The sequence below is a fragment of the Vombatus ursinus genome, unplaced genomic scaffold (genome assembly GCF_900497805.2).
Source record: "Vombatus ursinus unplaced genomic scaffold, bare-nosed wombat genome assembly UNPS02011591.1, whole genome shotgun sequence".
Classification (NCBI taxonomy): domain Eukaryota; kingdom Metazoa; phylum Chordata; class Mammalia; order Diprotodontia; family Vombatidae; genus Vombatus; species Vombatus ursinus.
In genome coordinates this window covers 3,917,995-3,940,362 of record NW_020951369.1, presented here as the reverse complement: position 1 = coordinate 3,940,362, position 22,368 = coordinate 3,917,995, and the positions used below count along the sequence as shown (strand labels likewise).

General features: G+C 39.7%; 1 protein-coding gene across 1 annotated transcript in view; it reads right to left on the bottom strand.

Moving 5' to 3' along the window:
• UBE3A (ubiquitin protein ligase E3A) overlaps positions 1–22,368 on the bottom strand; it is a 241,480-nt gene that overhangs the window by 190,336 nt on the left and 28,776 nt on the right. Inside the window, exon 2 of the mRNA XM_027856645.1 lies at positions 15,982–16,200. The gene's annotated coding sequence lies outside the window, so the exon portion shown is untranslated. The remainder of the gene's footprint in view (positions 1–15,981; positions 16,201–22,368) is intronic.

Genomic DNA, 22,368 nt, shown 5'->3' with positions numbered 1-22,368 from the left:
CCTTCCAATTACATTTATACTATTCCTCCTGCCATTTACACTACATGTCTTGTATGTACACAGTTATTTACATATTATCTCCTCCATTAGAATATGAGCTTGTTGAGGACAGGGACTGTGTGTTTGCCTTTCTTTGTATCCCTAGCACTTGGCCCAATGCCTGGCCTACAGCAAGCCCTTACAATGTTTGGTGACTGACTCTAAGCACCACCAGATACAACTAACCCAATATACTAACCCAACTAACCTGATATATGGCTCAGTCTGACTCTACCTCCATTCTGCTGAACCCCCACCAAATTCCTGTTCTGACGTCTTATATTCAATTTAAAGAAAAAACAAAACCAACACCCACCAAGCCACAGTGGCATTGCAGCAATGTCACAGTATGGTTGCACAGGAGAATAATTCAGCCACAGACAGAAATTACCCATGAATGCTGATCATCTGGGGCCTTTTAGACTATAATATTTTGTGAAAGATTAACACAGGCACCCACTCCATAAGCACTTATCCCACTGTGTTTTATTACCAGTGTCATTAGCTGGTCACGCTGCAGTGGCCTGCACACAGCAGGGCTTCGGTTCTAAGGTTACAGCCACCAAGTGGCCTTAAAGGCTTCAGGGATTCCCACAGTTTCTTTTTTCGAATTCTATTTCCTGAGGCTGCTTCTTGATTCAGGTGCTCAAGTTGCCTTAGCAAACTGCAGCTGCTATCTTTAAAAAACAAGCTCCAAAAAATCTTTAGTCATGCTGCTGCAAAATGTCACTAGAATAAATTTCTCTGCAGTTTAGTTACTTCAGCCTACCCTAGTGAGTGACTGCAGTGTCTTTAGTGAATGTTAACGTGGGAAACAGACTGGTCATATTTTAATATGTTTTTATTCTTACTCATTATTGAGCACTGGGGATATGAAGGAGAGAATCCTTATCCTGATTGCAACATCAGATAACAGGATTTTCATCATCTGTTTTGAGCTGAGACTGGGGGGTAGGGTGGGGGAGCAATAACCTATTTTAAAATATACTGGGTTTTTTTGGGGGGGTTTTCACTGGAATTTGTTGAATAGAGTCAGGTGACATGGTCAGACCTGCTCTTAAGGAAAATTACTATGGCAGATGAGTGGAAGACGGACAAGAGTGGGGAAAGGTTTGAGACAGGGAGATCAATAGTAACCATTGAGGAGGACCTCCCATCCTCCCTCCTCCTAAATCAGTGGTTATTTCTTTAGTACGAAATTAATTCCCTTTATATTCTCTCATAGACTATTTGTTTTGCATGGTCAGTCTGATAGTGCAGCAGCTTGGTTGGAGTGGGGATGGGGATGGCTAAGGCCACCTCCAAATGTATAGTCAGTCAACTACAGAGTAGCTACAGAAAGAGCAGGATTCCAGCACCCCAAACCTTTTGCCAGGTGTCCTGATCCTCTACTTTGGGACCTCACAGTACTTTCACAGGAATTGAAAGTTCAGAAGTATGAGATAAGGGCAGAAGGAAGTGGGATAGAGGGTAGTTTACTCTCTAGGGAGAGTGAACTTAGCAGGAGTAGAGGTTGCTAAGTGATAAGAGGGAGAGTCTGGACTGCAAGGGATGCCTTTGGTTTGGCAAAGTTTCAAAATGAGCTGTTTGTTGCCTCGTTAAAAAAATGGTTAGGCTGTAAGTTCCCTGAAGGCAAGGGCTAATTGCCTCCCTATTTTCTCCTAGCATTTAGCAGAGTGCTTTGTATGTAGCAGGTACGTACAAATGTCTGTTGAATGAATGGTGAAGGCAGCGTGTTATTGTGGAAAGAACTCAGGTCTGGAGTCAAGGAACATGGGTTTAAGGCCTTCCTCTGATGTTGGGGCTTTTGTGACTTTGGATAAGTCTTTAACTGTCCTTAACCTTTACTTTCCTCATCTGTAAAATGAGGGAGTTGGTCCGGGAGGTGATTTCTACATCTTGAGCTATGAATCTGTGAATGGTAAATTCTGGGGAGTTAGGCACCTTCTGAGGAACTCTAAAAACATGTTTCAGTCATATCTCACAATTTTTTTTAGTCAAGCCAACACTTTAATCCTATCTCCATAGGAAACTGACTTCAGTTTCAAGACTGCCCTTCAAACATGTGACTGTTTTTCTCTGTCATATTCTTTCATTCCCATCACCCTTATCATTTTCTTTTCAAAAATTTTTTTCCTCTTCCCTTTTCCCCTTCTACTTTCTTCGTTTTAAGCTATCTCCCCTCTCTCCCCTAACTTACTTTCAAACTTGTGAGTTGGACCTCCAGAGGGTATCTGCTGACTCTGGTTCTAGGGGTAACCCTGTGGATGCCTACTCCTACTGCTGTGATTCATGAGCCTCCACCAGGGTGTTTCTCCTTAACGGTCAGTCAGTAGACTTAACAAAATTTTGACAAAGGCATTTACTAAGATAATAGAGTAAAAACAAGCCATTTCCCCCATAAGCCTTAGACATTCTTGACTGTCCTACTGCTGATCCAGTTTTTATATCTTAAATTTATTCCATTAATCAATTATTTACTCAGTTATCTGGCATTTATTAAGCACTTACTATGGGTCAGGCACTGGGCTAGGTACTAGGGATACAGAGAAAAAAGTGAGATAATCTCTACCCGTAAGGAGGTTTCATTTTAATGGACAACAGAAACATATATAAGCATATACATAATATAGTATATGAAATAGATATAAGATAGCTTGGAGGGAGAAGGAACCAAGAGGTAGAGAAATAAGGATTCATGTCGAAGGTGATGCTTTAGAGAGTCTTGAAAGAAACCAGGTAGAGGTGAGGATGGAGTGGATTTCAGACATGGGGCTAGCCAGTGCAAAGAAATGGAAACTGACTAAAGATGGCATGTTGTGTGTGCAAAAACTCCAGCAGATAAGTATGGCTCTATAAAAAGACTGTTTAGGAGAAGAGACTGTGAGAAGGCTGGAAAGATAGTAGAGTAGAGGTTATGAAGACATATAAGTGCCCAACAGATGTGTTCTATGCTGGGCCTGACCCCGGCCAGTACCCAAGTAGTGTAGGTACAATATTGTAACAAAATAAGACACTCATAAGTCATTCAACAGTTAATAAAAAGAGATCTACTTGGCCAAAGCAAGAGAAGGATATTCAATAACTGAGAACTTTTTGAATTGATTCAGCTGAGCGAACCATAAGTTAAGCATCTCAGAGACCCACTAGCTATTCTCAGCTACCTTGTAATTGAGTGATGAGGTAGTGATATTATGACTTGGAGCCTGGTTGCTTGTCTCAAGGAATGTTTCGATATATTTTAAGGAAAAACTAGGCTGACCTGTATGGGGGGGCAGAGGTGGGGGGAGAGGTAATGAGGAATCACTGGAGTTTATTGGGTAGCAAAGTAACATGTTCAGACTTGTACTTCAGGAAAATTTCTTTGGCAGGTTAGTAGAAAATGGATCAAAGTGGAAGAGAGAATTGAGTCTGGGAGAGTAAACAGGAAGTAAGTGCAATTGTTCAGACAAGAAGTGATGAAGGCATGAATTAGAGCGGTGGCTAAATGAGGGGAAAGAAAGGGACGTATGTGGATGTAGAGATAGATGTAGAGATAGAAATGGTTTGGGGCAGCTAGGTGGCACAGTGGTTAGAGCTTTGGCCTTGGAGTCAGGAGGACCTGAGTTCAAATCTGATCTCAGACACTTGATACTTACTAGCTATGTGACTCTGGGCAAGTCACTTAACCCCGATTGCCTCACAAAAAAAGAAAGAAAAAAGAAATGGCAAGATTTGGCACCTACCATGATGGTGATGCCTTCTACAGTGATAACGACATTTTGAATAGGATGTGGGGTGGAACAATAATGGACACACTGAATTTGAGGTGCTGAGAGGACACGCTGTTCAAAATGTATCAGAGGCAGTTCGTGACATAAAACTGGAGCTTAGGAGAGAGGATAGGCCTGGATAAGAGATCTGTGAATCATTTACATTGAGATTGTAAATGAACCCTAGGGAACTGATGAGATCATCAAGAAAGGATAGAGTGAAAAGAGAGGAAGGTCCAGGCATAAGCTCTGGGGAGAGCCACATTTAATGGATGTGACATGGATGAAGATCCTGCACAGAAGCCAGAGAACAGCAAACCTGAAGGAAGAGAATCAAGAAAGAGCAAAGTCACTGAAACCTGAGAGAGGGGAGGGTATGAAGGAGGAGAAAGTAGTGCAGGCATCAAATGCTACAGTAAAGTCAAGAAGGATGAGAACTGAGAAAAAAGCTGTGAGATTTGGAAATTAAAAGATCACTGATAACGTTGGAGAGAGAAGCTGCCGCTGAAGGTTGAGGTTGGAAGTCAGACTGCTGAGTATTTAGAAAAGAGTGAGAGGAGAGAAACAAGTATCCAGGTAATTTTTTCAAGGAGTTTAGTTGGGATGAGAGGAAAGATAAGATAATATCTTTTAGGTATATTAGGATCTAGAGAGGTTTAAAATTTTTTTTATTAATTTTAAATTTAAACATAAAGACAAAAAAAAGAATATTCCCACATTTACAGCGCAACCTAAAAAGAAGATTCACTACAAAACTATAACTTAACATTTCACACTGTTTTGTTTTGTTTCAGAAAAATTAAATAAGCACTACTTGTCATTTTCAATGCTATTCTGCTTTCTATGCTTCCTTTCACATTTTCTTTTCTTCTCTGCTGTGCATTTTTTATATTTTTCCCTCCCTTCTCCACCCTAGAGATAGCTACCATTGGACATAAATATGTGCATATATACAATATATATATTTACATACATATATATAAAACCATACTATACTTACTTCTATTTATCAGTTCTTTCTCTGGAAGTAGACAGCATCTTCCTTTGTAGGTCTTTTGTGGTTAATTTGGGTATTTATAATACTTAAAATGACTTAGTCGCTCAGAGTTGTTCTTAAAACATTGTTGCTGTTACTGTGTACAATGTTGTCTAGGTTCTGCTCATTTCACTCTTCATTATTTCATGCTAGTCTTTCCATGTTTTTTTAGAACCACAAGTATCTGAAGCTGGATTTGAATTCTGGTCTTCCTGACTCCAGGCCTAATGCTCTCCATTGTGCCACCTGGCTGCCCTGAGGAGAGATAAGTGGAAGCTATAAAGAGTTAAAATCTTATCTCAACATACAGAAAAACTACTGACATTTATCTAACATCTTAAATAGTTTGCAAAACACTGCTTCATACAGTAGTGGGTTCCCTGTCACTAAAGGTTTTAAGGTTAGGCTTTTCATTGATGCTTTAGAAAGGCTTTCTGTCCAAGTATGGTTTAGACTAGATTTAGGGGTTTTGACAGTCAAGGAGAATTTAGAGTTGAATTGGCTCTCTAAAAGGGTTGAGACTAGCAAAGAGGGATTGGTGGATGTGGAAGTATAGCCGTTGGTGTGGGATGATGGCCTGGTGAAGTACTGAGGGATGGAGAGGTTGTAGGCCACGGTGAGCCCAGCAAATATGTTTGAGGAGAAATAGAGCATAGGAAGAGATGAAATGATAGGAGACTGTGACCAGATAAAGGATTTCAGAGTTATCATTTGTGGACGTAGAGCATCTGTGGGTGATGGTAAGATAAAAGGTGAGACTATCTCTCGTTACAGCTGAGGTGGAGTGGAAGAATAAGGTCATGGGAGTTTAACAGATTGAGGAACTAGGAGGTTTGGGTGTTTGAGGGAATATTAATGTCAACATATATGTTGGCATCATCTAGTATAAGGAAAGGAATTGGGATGGAGAGGTAGGCTAAGAGCCAGGCAGGCAACATATTGAGAAAGGAGAAAGAAGGTCTTGGCTGGGTGGGAGGGAAGGTTGGTAGATGATGGTCACTAGTGTCTAGATTGGGTGGTATATGTGGGTAGAGTGAACTTAAAAGGAGAAGAGATTGCTAAATGATAGAGGGAGAGTCTGGAAGTGGCTTTGGCAAGCAAGGAATATTCAAATTGCCTAATCTAGATCATTAAGTTACAGAGCATATGAGAGGGTACAACCAGTACTGGAAAGGAAGGCCTGGTATGGAGTATCATACAGGTCTCACTGAGAACCAGAAAACGGAAGGAGCATAGGAGGAAGATGTCTAAAATAAAAGGAAACAGAGAGGGGGAGTTTTACTGGCCATGGTAGAAGGGGACAGGAAGCTATACAGTGGAACATTGTGGAGAAAGGCTCAAGGTGGATAGGGATATAAAAGTAGAGAACAGTGGCTGGAGACTGGGGTTTGCTCTTGGGATTTGGTATCACAGGGATAAGGAAGAGTAAAAGTGTATACAAGTTTGCTAACTGCTGGGGAATGACTATGGTAGTTCAGTTATATCTGACTCTTTGTGATGTTGTGGGCCATACCATCCATGGGGTTTTCTTGGCAAAGATACTGGAGTGGTTTGCCATTTCTTTCTCCAGAGGACAAAGGTGAATAGAGGTTAAATGACTTGCCCAAGGTCACATAACTAGTAAGTTTCTGAGACTAGATTTGAACTCAAGTCTTCCTGACTTCAGGCCCAGCATTCTATCCACCTTACTGCCTCCGTAGGGAATGACTACAGGCAGAGTGTCAGGGGATGGGGGAGAGAGTTCTATTGATGAAGGTAGGTAAGTTCTGTCTGGACTTGCTTCAAAGTCTAGGCATCATGACTGCTGTAGTGGGCCTGGTGCTCTTGGCCTTGGAAAGAATTTCTATTCCTCACCTTAACATCTTCCATACCTGTCTTATGCCTATCTAATGGGAACATAGCAGGTAACGACAAAAACATAAATTCAGTCAACAAACATTGGTTAAATTTCCACTATGTGCAAGACACTGGGCTAGTTGTTGCCTATATAAGACCAAAATGAAAACTAGTCCATATTCTAGAGCTTGTGGGGGAAAAAAATAAAACCAAAATGTGTCTGTGTATATGTGTATATATTATATATATACACATGAACACATGCACATATATACACGCACATATACATACACATGTGTACATATAGACAAATATACATGTACTTATAAACATGTGCATATGTTAATCAAGTTTAGCTGAGGTGGGGTGGGTGGCTTACAGAGCTTGAATAGAACTTCCTGTGGCTTCCAGCCAGCCTCATGTGACTCAATGCTTGGGTTTTTTGAGTAACACAAAGCAATTCTATTATTGATCACTGAGCAGGAAGAGTTGATGACTCAGTGGACCTTTAAATAGTCAGTGACTCTGTCCCTGGCTCTCTTCTTTTGACTGTCCTGGTGGCATCATATAACTCTGAGGCTTTCTATGAAGGATAGAGAACCAGCTCTTATTTAGCCCAGAAGAATATCTTATGAATTATAAGTTATGTTACTGAATATTGTTTTAAGTCTTTCTGTCAATGCACACTTGTGAATATTTTATATTTAGCATTTCTTTTGTGCATAGGAAATAAATGCCTGTCCCATACCTGATTCACAGTGTCCATGGATTACTTTGCTAAAGCTTTGGGAGGACTTTAGCCATGAGCTAAAACCTAAACTTTAAGCAAATTTCTCCCAGAATACCAAAGTGTGAATGTGAGAAAAGGAGCCTACTTCCTTTCATTAGAGGCCAGGCTCCCCCAAAATTGAACTAGTTCTGTCATGAATGCTTGAGTCCAAAGCTGATGGGCCCTTTAGTGGAAAGGGTGAGAGTCTAGTGTCCAAGCCTCTTGATGCAAAAAATGGTTGCTATTGTTGGAAAAGTAAAGTCAATGAATATGCCGATTGGACAGGAGAGGAATCTTTTTGAGTGAGATGCTGTGGCATGGTGGAGAAATCCCAGAGAAGAGCTGGGAGAAGAATTAAGAAGTGAAATGGCTGACCTGGACTTTTCCTCAATGGAGCTTTCAGAAAGAACTCAATCAGACAAGGGGGCCTCAGAGTTTGGAGAGATCTTACAGGGGAGAAGGCTGCTAGAAAGCATGGTAGAAAAGTCCTTATAGTGAAACTGGGAGAGTGAAGGAGATTAGGTGAGTATGCAAACAACTATAATACAAGCTGGAACTTGGTAAGCATGATTTTTATTTTGTTTTTGTCCTGACTTGTGATTTTGCTGACATAGGTAATTCCCTGTGAGAAAACTCTCTCCACCAATGCAAAAAGATATCTTTTCAACAACCTATGGAGTTGCCTGGGGCAGTGAGAGGTTAAATGGCTCGTTCAAGCTTATGGGGGGAAAAATCAAACCAAAATGTGTGTATGTATATATGCATCTATGAACATAGATGCATATATATAAACACATGCACATATACATACATGTGTACATGTAGGCAAATATACATGTACTTATATACATGCACATATGTTAATCAAGGAAGTTTTGAAGAGGATCAGTCACTAGAAGGTTGGCCATTAGATGATGAAATTTTTGTTCACAACAATTCATGAAGATTGGCTACTGAGGTATGGAGGATTTGTGATCTGTGTTAGTGGAGGAAAGGAGCTCCCACATGAACAAAAGCATAGATCTTTGAAGTACTGAAATATAAAATATGAGTTCTATAGAAGTGACTCTTAGGGAAAGACAGGGAAGGGTAGTGGATAGAGAACTGACCTCTGAGTCAGAAACACCTGTCTAAGACAATACTTTGTAGCCATGGCCAAGTCACTTAAATTCTTACTCTTTCATATTAAAAGTTGCACAAGTACAGATCTGCATTGGTCAATGGAGTATCCCCCGTAGAAGTTTTCTATAACTCTATAGTCACAGGTCCAAGGGCAATATTGCTGTATTTTGGCTATCTTCTGAAAAGCTACTAATGAGTACTGAAACTTAATGCCATAAAACCCTTTTATAAAGTAGCTTACTTATAAAGTACCAGATTCTATTTGACTCATAGCTAACTATGGGAGCTAAAATATGGATTGGATTTTCTTTGTATTTCAATTATTCATGCCAACTCTACTCCCCATTACCAAGGGTAACAGATACCAATATTCTTTGATAAACATAATCTATTCTGCCCTGACATCAGAAATTAAAAAAAAAAATTAGTTCAAGAATCCATACTGTTTGATTTGAATTAGTTGGAAATGAATTTTATAAAATGTTTATATGTAAATATGCAAATAATATTAATTGCTTCTTTCGAGGATCATTAATGTTATTGATGAGGTGTCTAATTAGATGGGTTGGCAGGGTTTTGTGTGAAGGGCATTTGACTAGGAGTCAGTCAGAAAGCCTAGAGTTTAGTTATAGCTTAAGGTCACAGAGGCTGGTTGTAGACTTTGAGTAAGACACTTAACCTTTCTTCTATTCATTTTGTGAGAGAGTAGGAAGAGTTGATTTTAGTTGGGACTTAAAAGAAGTCAGAGAGGTCAATAGTCAAAGCACAGGAGTAACAGTATTTCAGGCATGGGGAATAGCCAGAGAGAGTGACCAGAGCAGGAGATGGAGTCTTGTTTGTGGAGCAGTCAGGAGGCCCCTCATTCAATACACAGAGAGCAATTAATAAAAACAAACAAACACCTAACCCAACAACACCTGGATTAGGAGAGGGGAGCCCTTTTGTTGCTTCATGTTATTAGGAAAGCTGCCAGGACCACCTGTAAAAGGCAAATCCATTACCATGAGTTGCCTTAGCTTCACTTCACTATTACACAAATCACTCACAGTGCTTAGACTTGTTTTTCCTTCTCTTTGTAGGCCAAATTTAGTCCTGGAGTTTGTGGTTCTAGTGCAGCGGAAAATAATGAGTCAGTTGCAAAGGGATTGACTTGGAATTGCAGGGAAGCTAGCTGCCCACCCAGAACAGAAGTGATCATCACTATAAATAGTGTGGTAGTTATGGGGAGGTGGGAAAAACATTTTTATTCACTGAGCTTCTTGAGGTCTCTCCCCTCCCCAACTCCCTGTCTCCTTCAGGCAGGCCTAGCTTCAGGGCCATAGGATTACTAGGACAATTAGTTACTAGAGCAGCTAAGAAGCTCCCTCCCAAGGGGGAAAAAAATTCCTCCCTGTCCTGGTGTTTTGATGTATCATTATTTGACACTCATGAAACACTGTGTTCAGGATGATTTTCATTTCTAAAGGTATGAATGGCCAAAACCAAAGGGGTTCTGGGTGCCTAAAGGGAGTTGGGAAATAGCTCTTGTTGTTCTTCTAATAGATCTGATACAAGACTGCTTAAGATAGAAGGACCTCATGGGGCCTTTATTCTGACTATTGCCTATTGCCATATCCCCTTAAACATTTATCTTGGGCATTGAGCCAAGGCCTTCCTATTTTATGTTCTTAAGTTTTAGTTGAGACATATCAAGAGTGAAGATAAATTAATTTGGCTGAACCTTGGCATCAGGTCAGGGCATAATATAGGGAACACCACTGCTGGGATGTCTAATGGTATGGAGGCAGTGTATTTCAATGGAAAGAGCATTGCCCCTGGAGACAGAAGACGATGAATTTAAATTCTGTTTGACATTCCCTATGTGACTTGGTGTAAGCCATTTAAACTTAGTCCATCAGCCTTAAAATATAATGCAGGGTTTGGAGTAGAAGGTCTTTGAATTTCCCCACCCCTGTTCTAGACCTATGATCCTATAGTTATAACAGGATTAATTCACTGGACTTAGTGTCATTCTGCTCCCAAAGTTACTTAATAAAGAAATATCATAGTGGCCCCAACAGAACAGTAATGTTCTTATAGTAAGACCACAGTTGAATAATTTGGTATTGAATATTAGAGGTTTAAGTAGGCCATATTAGCTACAAGTGATATATAACTATACATGTGTATAGTACATACATATGCATAAATGAAATATATAACCCCTCCCAAGCCCCTTTCCCACAGCCCCGATTCTCCCAACTTGCACTCACAGTTCCTGGTTGGGTTTTCAGAAGATGGCTGCTACAACCAGGTTCTAGGTATGTTTTGGCTCCTTCTCCCATAGAGCTCAAGCCTCCACTAGTGTGTTTTCCATTAATAATAGCCAGTAGATACAATTACATTTTAGCCAAGGCATTTACTAAGATGGAAGAGTAAAAGCATATAGTCAGTTCTGCTGTAATTCTTGTTTTGAAAATGTAAATTTGTTCCAATGCAATTGATATATTAGGGAATAATTTGAGCATAATGCATCGTAATTTGAATTTTATGTTTGCTTACGCTCTATTTCATCCTCCAGAAACAGTGAGAGAAGATAGAAAACTGTACCACTTCACAATAAATCACACACTGTAACCCTTCTGACACCTACTTTCACAAGTAATTTTCAGGTCTTTTTCAAAATGAAGAACCATGTTTATTGTATATGTTCTGGTGCAGTAGAATCTGTGATTGGAGGAGGGCTGTTTTGCTCTACCCTCTTCCCCCACCTTCCACCAGGACTGAGGTGCTCTCCCCCAGGCTTCAAACTCTCAACATGGGCAACTGAACTTACTTGGCTGTGCACCTGTGGGTAATGGGTTAGAGACTGAATAGCAGCCTAAGGTTCACTATTGATTATAATATATATATATACACACACACACACACACACACACACACACATATATGCACACACACATACATATATGTTATATATGCATGTATGTGTATATATGTATATGTAGAGATGCAGATTGCAGATACAGTACTTCTTAACCATATAACATAGAATTATGCTACCATTTTAAAATTAGGTTCTTATTTTTTTATGCACCATGAAGTTTTTAAGTGTTGCACCCCTAACCTCATTTTCCCATAAGCCCTATGGTTTTTATTGTAAAATTTTGCACATCAAGATGATTTTTAGGAAGGCATATGCTGTATTATAGAACTGACTGTACAAAGTATTATTCCTGTAAAACTGGGCATATTCTCCAACAAATATGCACAGTGTCCACTAGAAGAGTGGGCTCACACTTAGAAAATAATGATAGTGAATCACATATATACGATACACATACATCCAAGCTTATTCATTCCTCCAATACTACTGGGCTTTGAAGTCATTTATCTCCTCTGAACTGCTGAAAAAAACAAAAAACCCAAAAAAACAAACTTCCTCCTAGGTAAAACATTGCTATTGGTTAGGTTTCCATGTTGGCCTCCCAGGGTCTACTCTCCTCAGTTCAACTTTTTATAGCCAGAGCTAGCTCTCTCTTGAGTCCATAGCTTTCTTCTTTGCTGTCAAAGGTCATACTCCTTGAAACTGCTTAGACTGTTTGTTGTGCCTGTCTTTGCTTCCTACTGGACATAGTATCTACTATTGGTCAAGTAGTTTTGCTTCAAAGCAACATGGCCAATGTGCATGATCTCCCTGGTTTTCTTTAAGTTCCAACTAAAATCCCTTAAAGGGAAGCCACCCTACAACACCCCCGCCCAATTCCTGTGCCTTCCCTTTTATAATTTTTCCCTATTTATCCTGCATATAGCTTGCATCATATATATTTATTTGCATATTGTCTCCCATATTAGATTGTAAGCTTCTTGAGGATGGGGACCATCTTTTGCTTCTTTTTGTGTCCCCAGTGCTTAGCACAGTGCCTGGCACATAGTAGGCACTTAATGTATGTTTATTGATTAATTGAGGAAAGAGAAATCCCTTATTTCCCAAGAGTAATTTTCTTTCATAGGCTGAGTCCTTTATCTTCAGTTAGCTTAAAGGGATGAGCTAATTGCAGAGCTAGCAACTCAATCTTTTAAAACGTACCCTTGAATTTTTTCAAAATATTCATTCCAGCTAATCCCAAGGTATTTTCTCTAATTTAATCAGATATAGGTATTAACACTTTGTAAAGGGCATACAGGCAACATAATATGTTGATACCTCATCATTTATTTTTCTATTTTTTTTTACACTTCCTACATATTATGTGTCCATTTTGCAGTTCTTACTCAGGAAAATATCTCCTGTGAATAAAACCAGTAGGGATTAAAGTTCAGATAAGGTGTAAACTAAATTAATGCCTTTTTATAGAGCTTTCAGGTAGTAGATTTAAAATACAAACACTTTTTGTATGACTTTCATCTAAACTGTTATTCCACAACCATAAAATAGTTTAACTGGGCAGTCAGACATTTGCCTCCTGGGCTATGTGTATTCTGCATATTTTGCATTTTTTAAAAATTGATTAGGAAAGAAACAAAAGCTGTCAACGATCTGAGAATTCTGCCTACTCTGGTGTTTTTTGTTTTGTTTTGTTTTTTTGGTTAGGCAATGGGGTTAAGTGACTTGCCCATGTGTCTGAGGCCGGATTTGAACTCAGGTCCTCCTGAATCCAGGGCTGGTGCTCTATCCACTGTGCCACCTAGCTGCCCCCCTACTCTGGTTTTGTGGAAAATTCTCAGGCCTGTTTGATGAAGGTAATACAATTTTATTTCCATATACAAAGTGTTCTGGACAACTGAAATAATAGTTTGCATAATTACTCAGATTATTAGCTTATGCTAAATTTTCTAGCAAAAGCAGAAATTCCTTCCTATTATTGCCTTGGTGCTCAGATTTACTTTTGTCATTGGACAGTCTTTTCTCGTGAAAGGTCATTTTATTCAGTGGCAGACAATCAGATATGTGGCTGTCAGGCTGAATCTATAGGCCATGTTATTACTCACTTGGATCCCTTTTCAGATGTAGTCTCTGACTTAGCTTCTGAGCAACCTAAAATCTAATTATGTCTCATGTCAGACACCTGGGGAAACACTGACATACCACACAACCTCCTGACTGCCATACCTGGAAATAACAGCAGTGCTGGTCAACCACAAAACTATCAGATAGGAAGGAAACAACCTGGCCTATAATGGTTAAGATTCTCTAATATTCACAGTCCTATCTTTGCTTTCCTTCTATCAAACATGTTACACTGTAACTTTGGGAAAGTTTATAATATTGAGTTCTTCAGTTTCTGCTGCCGGGCCCTTCCCTTCTATTAGTGAGAGGTCTCTATACTCTATAACTAATCTGACTGAGACCACCACCTTCTCTCTAGCCTTCTTCATACCACTTTGTGTGTGTGTGTGTGTGTGAGTGAGAGAGAGAGAGAGAGAGAGAGAGAGAGAGAGAGAGAGCAGTTTCATTTGAATGATGAGGTTGGAAGGTAATTGATAGACAGACATAACCTTTCTAGGAAAGGTAGTGTTGACTTGATTACCATTTCTAAAGCTAAAGAAGGAATATGGGAGGGATTACAAAGAAATCTCCATTTTACAGAAGAGGAAACTGAGGCAGAGGTTAAATGACTTGCCCAGTGTTATATAGCTAATAAGTGTCTGAGGCTGAATTTGAACTCAGATTTTCCTAAATCCAGGCCCTGCACTCTATCTACTGTGCCCCCTAGATGCCAGGGAAATTAACAGCTTTGTTGCTTTTGAATCTAAACCAACAATATTAGGGGTTGGGGATAGAGAGGTAATTCTTATCTGGTACCCCTCTCTCTCAGGGGCAAGCAAAGTGGCCAGGCTTATGGCCCCTTCTCAAATGCCCTTCCAGTGAGAAATCAAAATCTCCCTTGGAGAGGGGCAGGCAAGATTTCTCTGGTTTTCCTGAAAGCCGCATCAAGAGGACCTATATGGGTATATAGAACCCCATGAATGGCACACACATACTCCTTACACATTCATTCATGGAGTCAACATTTGTTCAGCTACCACCAAGAAAAAATAATTGATTCTTTAAAGTACTTATCCCACCTCTGCCCGGACACTAAAGTCTGGGTCATAACATTTTTGGGGGGGCAAATTCCAAATCTCCATCGATAAGAATATGTACAGTCCCAGCTCCATGGAGATGGCTGTTTCCTCATTGTGGCCCATGGCATGTCCTAGTATTTGCTGTTTAGTCGTTTTTCAATTGAGTCCAATTCTTTGTAACCATTTTGGGGGTCTTCTTGGCAAAGATGCTAGAGTGATTTGCCATTTCCTTCTCTAGCTCATTTTGCAGGTGAAGAAACTGAAGCCAACAGGGTTAAGTGACTTGCCCAGCGTCACACAGCAAGCAGGTTTCTGAAGCAGATTTGAACTCAGGTCTTCGTGACTCCAGGTCTGGGGTTCTATCCATTGCACCACTTATCTACCCTGAGCTGGTATAGCTATAATCATAAAGGAAGGCTGAGACTAAAAGGTAGTGCCTGAGTCAGTCACAGATTATAAATAAATGAATGAAAAATGAAAAAAGCATTTTAAAGCCTTTATTATGTGCCTGGCACTGTGATGAGCGCTAGGCTATAAATACAAGCAAGCAATTTAATCCCTACTCTCAAGAAGCTTACATTCCGATAGGGACAGACAACACATAGAATTGGAAAGCTAAGGGCAGGTGGAGAGAGTAGACAGCTGGTTTGGAAGTAGCAGGAAAGTACCCTGAGGTCAAATCTGGCCTCAGACACTTGCTAGCTGTGTGATTCTGGGCAAGTCATTTAACCCCATTTGCCTCAGTTTCCTCACCTGTAAAATGAGTTAGAGAAGTAAATAGCAATCTACTTCAGCATCTTTGCCCAGAAAACCCCAAAAGGGATCATGAAGAGTTGGACACAACTGAAAATGACTGAACCGCCACCCAAAACCAAGTTTCACCCCTCATGAGCCTTAGATAACTGATTTATTGATGGGAGCTCAGGGAAGATGGTGTATCAGCTTTATGACTCAGACTCCCATGGCATCATCTCACAAAGTAAGTTTAATTTTTAATTAAACTTATAAAACAAAATTTATAAAATTTTGATATTTTATTTGGTTCTTTCTTGGCAATAGCTGAAACAAATGTTGATTTCATGAATGAATGTATAGGGTGTATGTACTGTTCTCGGGGTTTTATCTGTCCATGTAAATCTTCTTAACGTGGCTTTCAGGGAATAATATTCTAGGTTCTGGGCAAGGTAAAACAAACGCTCATCTCTCAAAGCCCAAGGTCTCAGGGTCAGAGTCCAGGAGGATGGCCACAGTGAAGGCAGCATAGTTTGGAAATGATCAGAAAGTGGATCAAATTGCATGAACTCTTATTGAACTGTGTTCAGGGTTATCCCAATATTGATTCTGGAAGCTCAACACCCAGTTTACCTCTCAGCACTCACCTTTTGATTTGCTCCTAATACTAGACTTTGCTTCTAATCTTTTTTCCGTCTCAGGCCATTCAGTTCATTACCTCCCCAGCCTTGGCTTCCAATTTCAGCGTGCTGCAAAATACACCTGCTTCTTTTGACTTCCTCCTGAGTAGAACTGGCTTTGGTCTTTTGTCCCACAACATGGCACACACTCAACCATGGTCATGATACAGTTCATCTGGTCAGGGTCTAAAAGGAAGAGAGAGAAAACACTAATATCCCTGAATTATAGAAATTTCATACTTATAACCCAAGCCTTTAAAGAACAAAATCTAGAATCAGAATCTACCTTATACCTCTTCAAAAAATCCAAACCTATGCAAAGTAAATCACCCCTTCAAGAGAATTAAATGGTATCTAACAACCTGGAGGGTTTAGGAGTGAATCAATGTCCCAGAATGAACAAATGACTTTTGGGAAGGGTTGGACTATATCTTTTATCAATATTCTTTGAATGAGATCTTATTTCAGTAAATAAATATTTATTAAACTCTTGCTATCTGCCAGGCCTCATGCTCAATGTTGAGGATACACAGAAAGGCAAAGACACAGGCCCTGCCCTCAAGGAGCTCACACTGTAATGGGAGAGGTAATTTTTTAATAAATTGTATATGTAATATATGCAGTGTAAATGAAAGGCAATTTCAGAGGAAAGGTCCTAGTTAGGTTGGGGGTGGAGGCATAGGGATCAGGAGAGGCCTCCTATACAAGTTGGAATTGAGCCAAGTTTTAAAGGAAGTTGGGGAAGCCTGGAAACAGAGGTGAGGAGGAAGAACACTGCCTGGAGGACAGACAATTACATGTAAAGATAGTTTTCAACATTTATTTTTTATAAGATTTTGAGTTCCACTTTTTCTCCCTCCCTCCCTTCTGTCCTCCCAAGATGACAAGCAATCTGAGGTTATACATGTGTAATTATGTTACATGTGTAATTATGTTAAACATATTTCCACATTAGTCATGTTGTGAAAGTATAAACAGAACAAAAAGGGAAAACCACAAAAAACAACACATTTAAAAAAAATGCTTTGGTCTGCATTCAGACTCCATAGTTTTTTCTCTGGATGGGGATAGTATTTCCCATCATAAGTCTTTTGGAATTGTCTCAGATCATTGTATTGATGAAAAGATCTAAGTCTATCATAGTTGATTATGGCACAATGTTGCTGCTGCTGTGTACAATGTTTTCCTGGTTCTGCTCACTTCACTCAACATCAGTTCATGGAAGTGTTTCAAGGTTTTGTTTTTTTTTAAATCCACCAGCTCATCATTTCTTATAGCACCATAGTATTCTATTACATTCATAAACTACAACTTGTTTAGCTATTCCCCAATTAATGAGTATCCTTTCAATTTCCAATTCTTTGACACCACAAAAAGAGATGTTACAAGTATTTTTGTACATGTGGGTCCTTTTCCCTTTTTTATGATCTCTTTGGGATACAAACCTAGCAGTGGTATTGCTGGATCAAAGGGTATGCACAGTTTTATGACCCTTTGGGCATAGTTTCAAATTGCTTTCCAGAATGGTTCGATCAGTTCACAACTCCACCAACAATAAATTAGTGTAGGGAAATATTTAACAAAGTAAATAAAAATACAATAAAACACAGATAACATTACATTTTAAAATTGTGTCAATATGAGGCCTGAAGGAATCCTTATGTACATGGTCCCCATGTCTCTTTGAGTTTGACAGCATTGGTTTACACTATAACAAAATTCTTTTCTTTTCTTTTCTTTTCTTTTCTTTTCTTTTCTTTTCTTTTCTTTCTTTCTTTTTTTTTTAGAGACACTTGCCCAGGATGGAAGTACAGTAGCCACTCAAGAGATTGATCCCAATTCTAATTGGAATGGAAGCTTTAACCAGCTCATTTTTCTGAACAGGACCCATTCACCCCTCCTTAGACAGCTTGTTGGCCCTGTGCTCCCAGTGTATTGGCACAGATACAGGAGAATCTTTACATCTTTACTGTAGCTCAAAATTCTCAAACTCCAATCAGCCTCCCCAGAAGTAGGGATTCTAGGTGAGCACTACCACACTGGGTCATAGCAGGATTCTTGAAGAGCTGTGATAGTCAAGTGTAAGTGCTGGCTGATTCTTACTAAGATGCAAAGCCTTCGATTGTGGGCCTAGAAATGGATTGTTATGTCTTCATCTAACCTAATTAGGTTTAGAGAGGCTCACTTCCAGAAAGCTGATCACCAGGTAAAAGGTTTTTGGTTGAGTCTCTTTTTTGGGAGGAGGATGTGGGGGTAAATGGGGTAGGGGCAGGGCACAACATCTCACATACCCACACACCCTCCCAAAAATTATCTACTTAAGTACAGTAAAGGATAGCTAGGTAGCACAGTGGATAGAATATCAGCTCTGGAGTCAGGAGGACCTGAGTTCAAATCCAGCCTCAGAAATTTACTAGCTATGTGATCCTGGACCAGCACTTAACCCCATTGTTTAAAAAAAAAAAAGGGCATGGTAGAGGAGAGAGGGTCAACAGGAGAATGTCTGCTCATATCAATTAAGAACTCTTTTAGAGGTTTCAAGTTTTAAAGAGTATCAATAAGAATTCATATATAAGTAACATCTTTTAAGACCTAAGAGCAGAGGCCAAATAAACATAGATCCTCTAGGAAGATAAATAGAGCACTTAGGGTCATATGGTTTTAGAGTTAGAAAGGTCTTTGGACAAAAGTAACGTTTAAGGGGAGGGGGAAAGGAATATACCCAGGAAACAATTTTACATTTAATTAGTATTATATTTTCTGTATCACTTTCTTAAGTCCAGATGACCAAGAAAACAATAAATTAAGCCCTTATTTGTTTGCTAATTTCAGAGCAGTAAATACTCACACTCAAAATTTAACACTGGGTTAAATTAGAGTTGACTCTAGCAGGCCCTGCCTTTTGGGATAACCTGGATTTTGTCCATGTAGAAACAGAGAGACCCAGCTGAGCTGAAGTAACTTAACCAATGTCTCACAGTTAGTTTATAATCAGGACTGCTAACTTATGGGATCATCTCCTTTTCAAACATACTTAAATAATTACCACTGATTACATGTGTAATAAAACTAATTTCTACCAGGGTGCTCCCCTTCCTGCACCCTCCCACATGGGTTAGAAAAAGGCCACATTATCAAGACTTGACTGGCCTGAGGGTGGGGCAAAGCCTAAACTGCCTCTCTTAATACAGCTTTCTGAGGGCCTCTGGCTGTGTGGATGTGGTTTCTAGATTACTTAAGATAAACTCCCACTGGGGTGGGGTCCTGCGTCCTCAGACTTAATGATTATCTGAAGACCTCAGAGTCAGCACATTCAGCCCAGAAGAACAAACAAGTTTCCCTATGAAGATGAAAGGGATGATTGTCACATCCTGAGACAGGCCTACCCCTAACCCATGAAACAATTCAAAACCAAATCCTTAGATCAAGAGTATTCTCTTTTTTTCTTAATAACATTAATCCTCAAGTCTTAATTTCCTATCCATTGCTTTAAAGGGAAGATTTTTCTCCCCAGGAGACAGAAGGTATATCATATGGAACAAGAGTCAACCATTAGCATTTTCTAAATGTCTGGATATTCAGGGTTAGACAGTGAAGTGGAAAGAGTGCCTACCCTAGATCAGGAATACCTGAGTTCAAATTTGGTCTTAGAACTTACTAGCTGTGTGACCCTGAACAAATCACTTCACTCTATTTGTCTCAGTTTCCTCATCTATAAAATGAGCTGGAGAAGGAAATGGCAAATCACTCCAGTATCTTTGCCAAGAAAACCCCAAATGTGGTCATGAAGAGTCAATCAGACTATGTTTACATGTTGTCTCTCATATTAGACTGTAAGCTCCTTGAGGGCAGGGACTGTCTTTTTCATCTTTTTGTATCCCCAGTGCTGAAAAATGACTGAACAACAAAATTGTCTGCTGTTCGCAAAGAGTACTGTGTTTGAATCTCCGAAGTTACAGGGCAACAGTAATTGTGTTCTTTGTCCTTTAGAGTTTTTAAATCTCATGGAACTGTATACTTGCTTAAAGCCAAATATGTAGTCATTTCTCATCTATAGTATGGTTGACTGTTATATATCACAGCATCCATCATATGCTTGGTCAAAGCAGACTCAAATATTTCCCACAAATACATATAGGCCTGATTCCCGTAGCTAATGTGTTAACAGTAATTCCGAAAGCAGAGTAGCTGATTGATTAGACTTTATGAACTTTAAGAACTCCACCCACGTTTTGGGAAGGAGCAAGTATTTTAGCAATATTCAGGACTGGCCAGATTAGGCCATCCTTCAAGGTAAGAACAAATTCATATTGTGATTACTACGGAGTACATTATTACTTTATTTTTTAAAGTTCTATTGATATCTTTTTTTAATACCTTATTCACATCCCAATTTGCCCCACCCCTCACAACAAATCCCCTCTTGTAACAAAAACAGTTAGGCAAAACTGACTGATAGCAAAATTTACTGTGTTTGGAACGTTTTGTACCTGTAGCTCCACCTTTAAGAGAAGAGAAATTCATTTCATCATTTGGTCATTGTAATTAATCCTAGTTTAACTGTCTTTTGGTTAAATAATGTTTTAAAAGTACAATATAACTTGTTCAGTTGTTTCACTTGTGTCCAATTCTTCATGACCCCCTTGTGGGGTTATCTTGGCAGAGATACTGGAGTGGTTTCCATTTCCTTCTTTAGTTCATTTTACAAATGAGAAAACTAAGGCAAACAGGGTTAAGTGACTTCCCCAAGATTGACACAGCTAGTAAGTGGTTGAGGCTGGATTTGATTGTAGGCTAACTCTAGGCCTGGCACTCTATCTACTGCATTACCTAGCTGTCTCTACTATTATAATAATGATTAACAAAAATGTTAACATTTTGTATGTGGCACATGCTCTGGATTCATTCTCCCAACCTCCATTCACATTAACAGATCATGGCCCTATTGCTAGAGCTGCTACATCTCTACTATGGCTTTTAGGGGTAATCTGGAGGGGTTGGGGGATGTCTTTTTTTTTTTCAAGGCAATTGGGGTTAAGTGACTTGTCCGGGGTCACATAGCTAGTGAGTATCATGTGTCTGAGGTCACATTTGAACTCAGGTCCTCCTGACTCCAGGGCTGGTGCTCTATCCTCTGCGCCATCTAGCTGCCCCAGGGTATCTCTTTGTAATGTAATAGCTCGTGAACCTTGGCTGGTGTGCTTCCTCTCACTCCCCACCCCACTCCTAATCCATGATTAGTAGTTGGTATCAAAGAGCCAGACTTAATTTGCTTCTAGAAATGGGTGTTTACAATGGTGGTGTAGTTGGTACAAAATGCTGCCCCCTTCTTCTCCCTCTCCTCCAAAATTCAGTGATACACTTTTCCCCAAATACATATAAAGTCCAGGGGAAAGTAGGCTCAAGTGTAGGGAATACGGTGAAAAGAAGAGTAACTTGCAGCTCCTGGAAATCTTTGTGTTGGCATCCTTAGGATGTTCCCATTTTAAATAGCTTTTCTGTGGGGCTCCTTGCAGAACCTTGAATCTTCTTTCCTTATCTAGTCCAATCTGTCCTTGACTCTTGGTAAAGACACTGTTCCAGAAATGCTACTAGAATGCTTATGGGAAGTCTAAAATACTCCTTTTCTAGCCAAGGTTGGGGGAGGGAAAGGAGAAACTGGAGAATGAGGTAGGAGCTCTTTTCCACCTGGGCCCCCCCTCCTCCCCCACCAACCTTTCAGCAATTCCTATTCAGTGCCTTGGGTTGAATGATTCTCCTCTATACTGCCAGAGGCTCAAATTGTTGCTGAGTCATTTTCGGTCAGTTGTGTCTAACTCTTCATGACCCTATTTGGGGTTTTCCTGGCCAAGGTACAAAAGTGGTTTGTCATTACCTTCTCCAGCTCATTTTACAGATGAAGAAACTAAGGCCAACAGGGTTAAGAGACTTGCCCAGGGTCACACAGCTAGGAAGTGTCTGATGCCAGATTTGAATTCAGGAAGATGAGTCTTCCTGACTCCAGACCCAGCACTCTACCCACTGTTTCACCTAGCTACTCCAAGTACTTGATTCCAAATTAGCTTTTTGGATTTATATCATCCCAAAGGGAGTGACTAAGTCCTTCAACCAAATGGAAAAGACTTTCTGTCATGCCTGGTTAAAATGGCTTTTTTGAAAGGTATTCAGGCTTTGTTCCCTTCTAATTGATTCAATCAAGATGTGTTCTCATCTGGCAAAGAAATTAAAATGTGGCATCTTCCCAGTTTCTTTAAATGAGATGGGATAATTTGATTGATTGACTTGGTCACTCCCATCTTTACTTGTGTATCTATCTATCTATCTATCTATCTATCTATCTATCTATCTATCTAT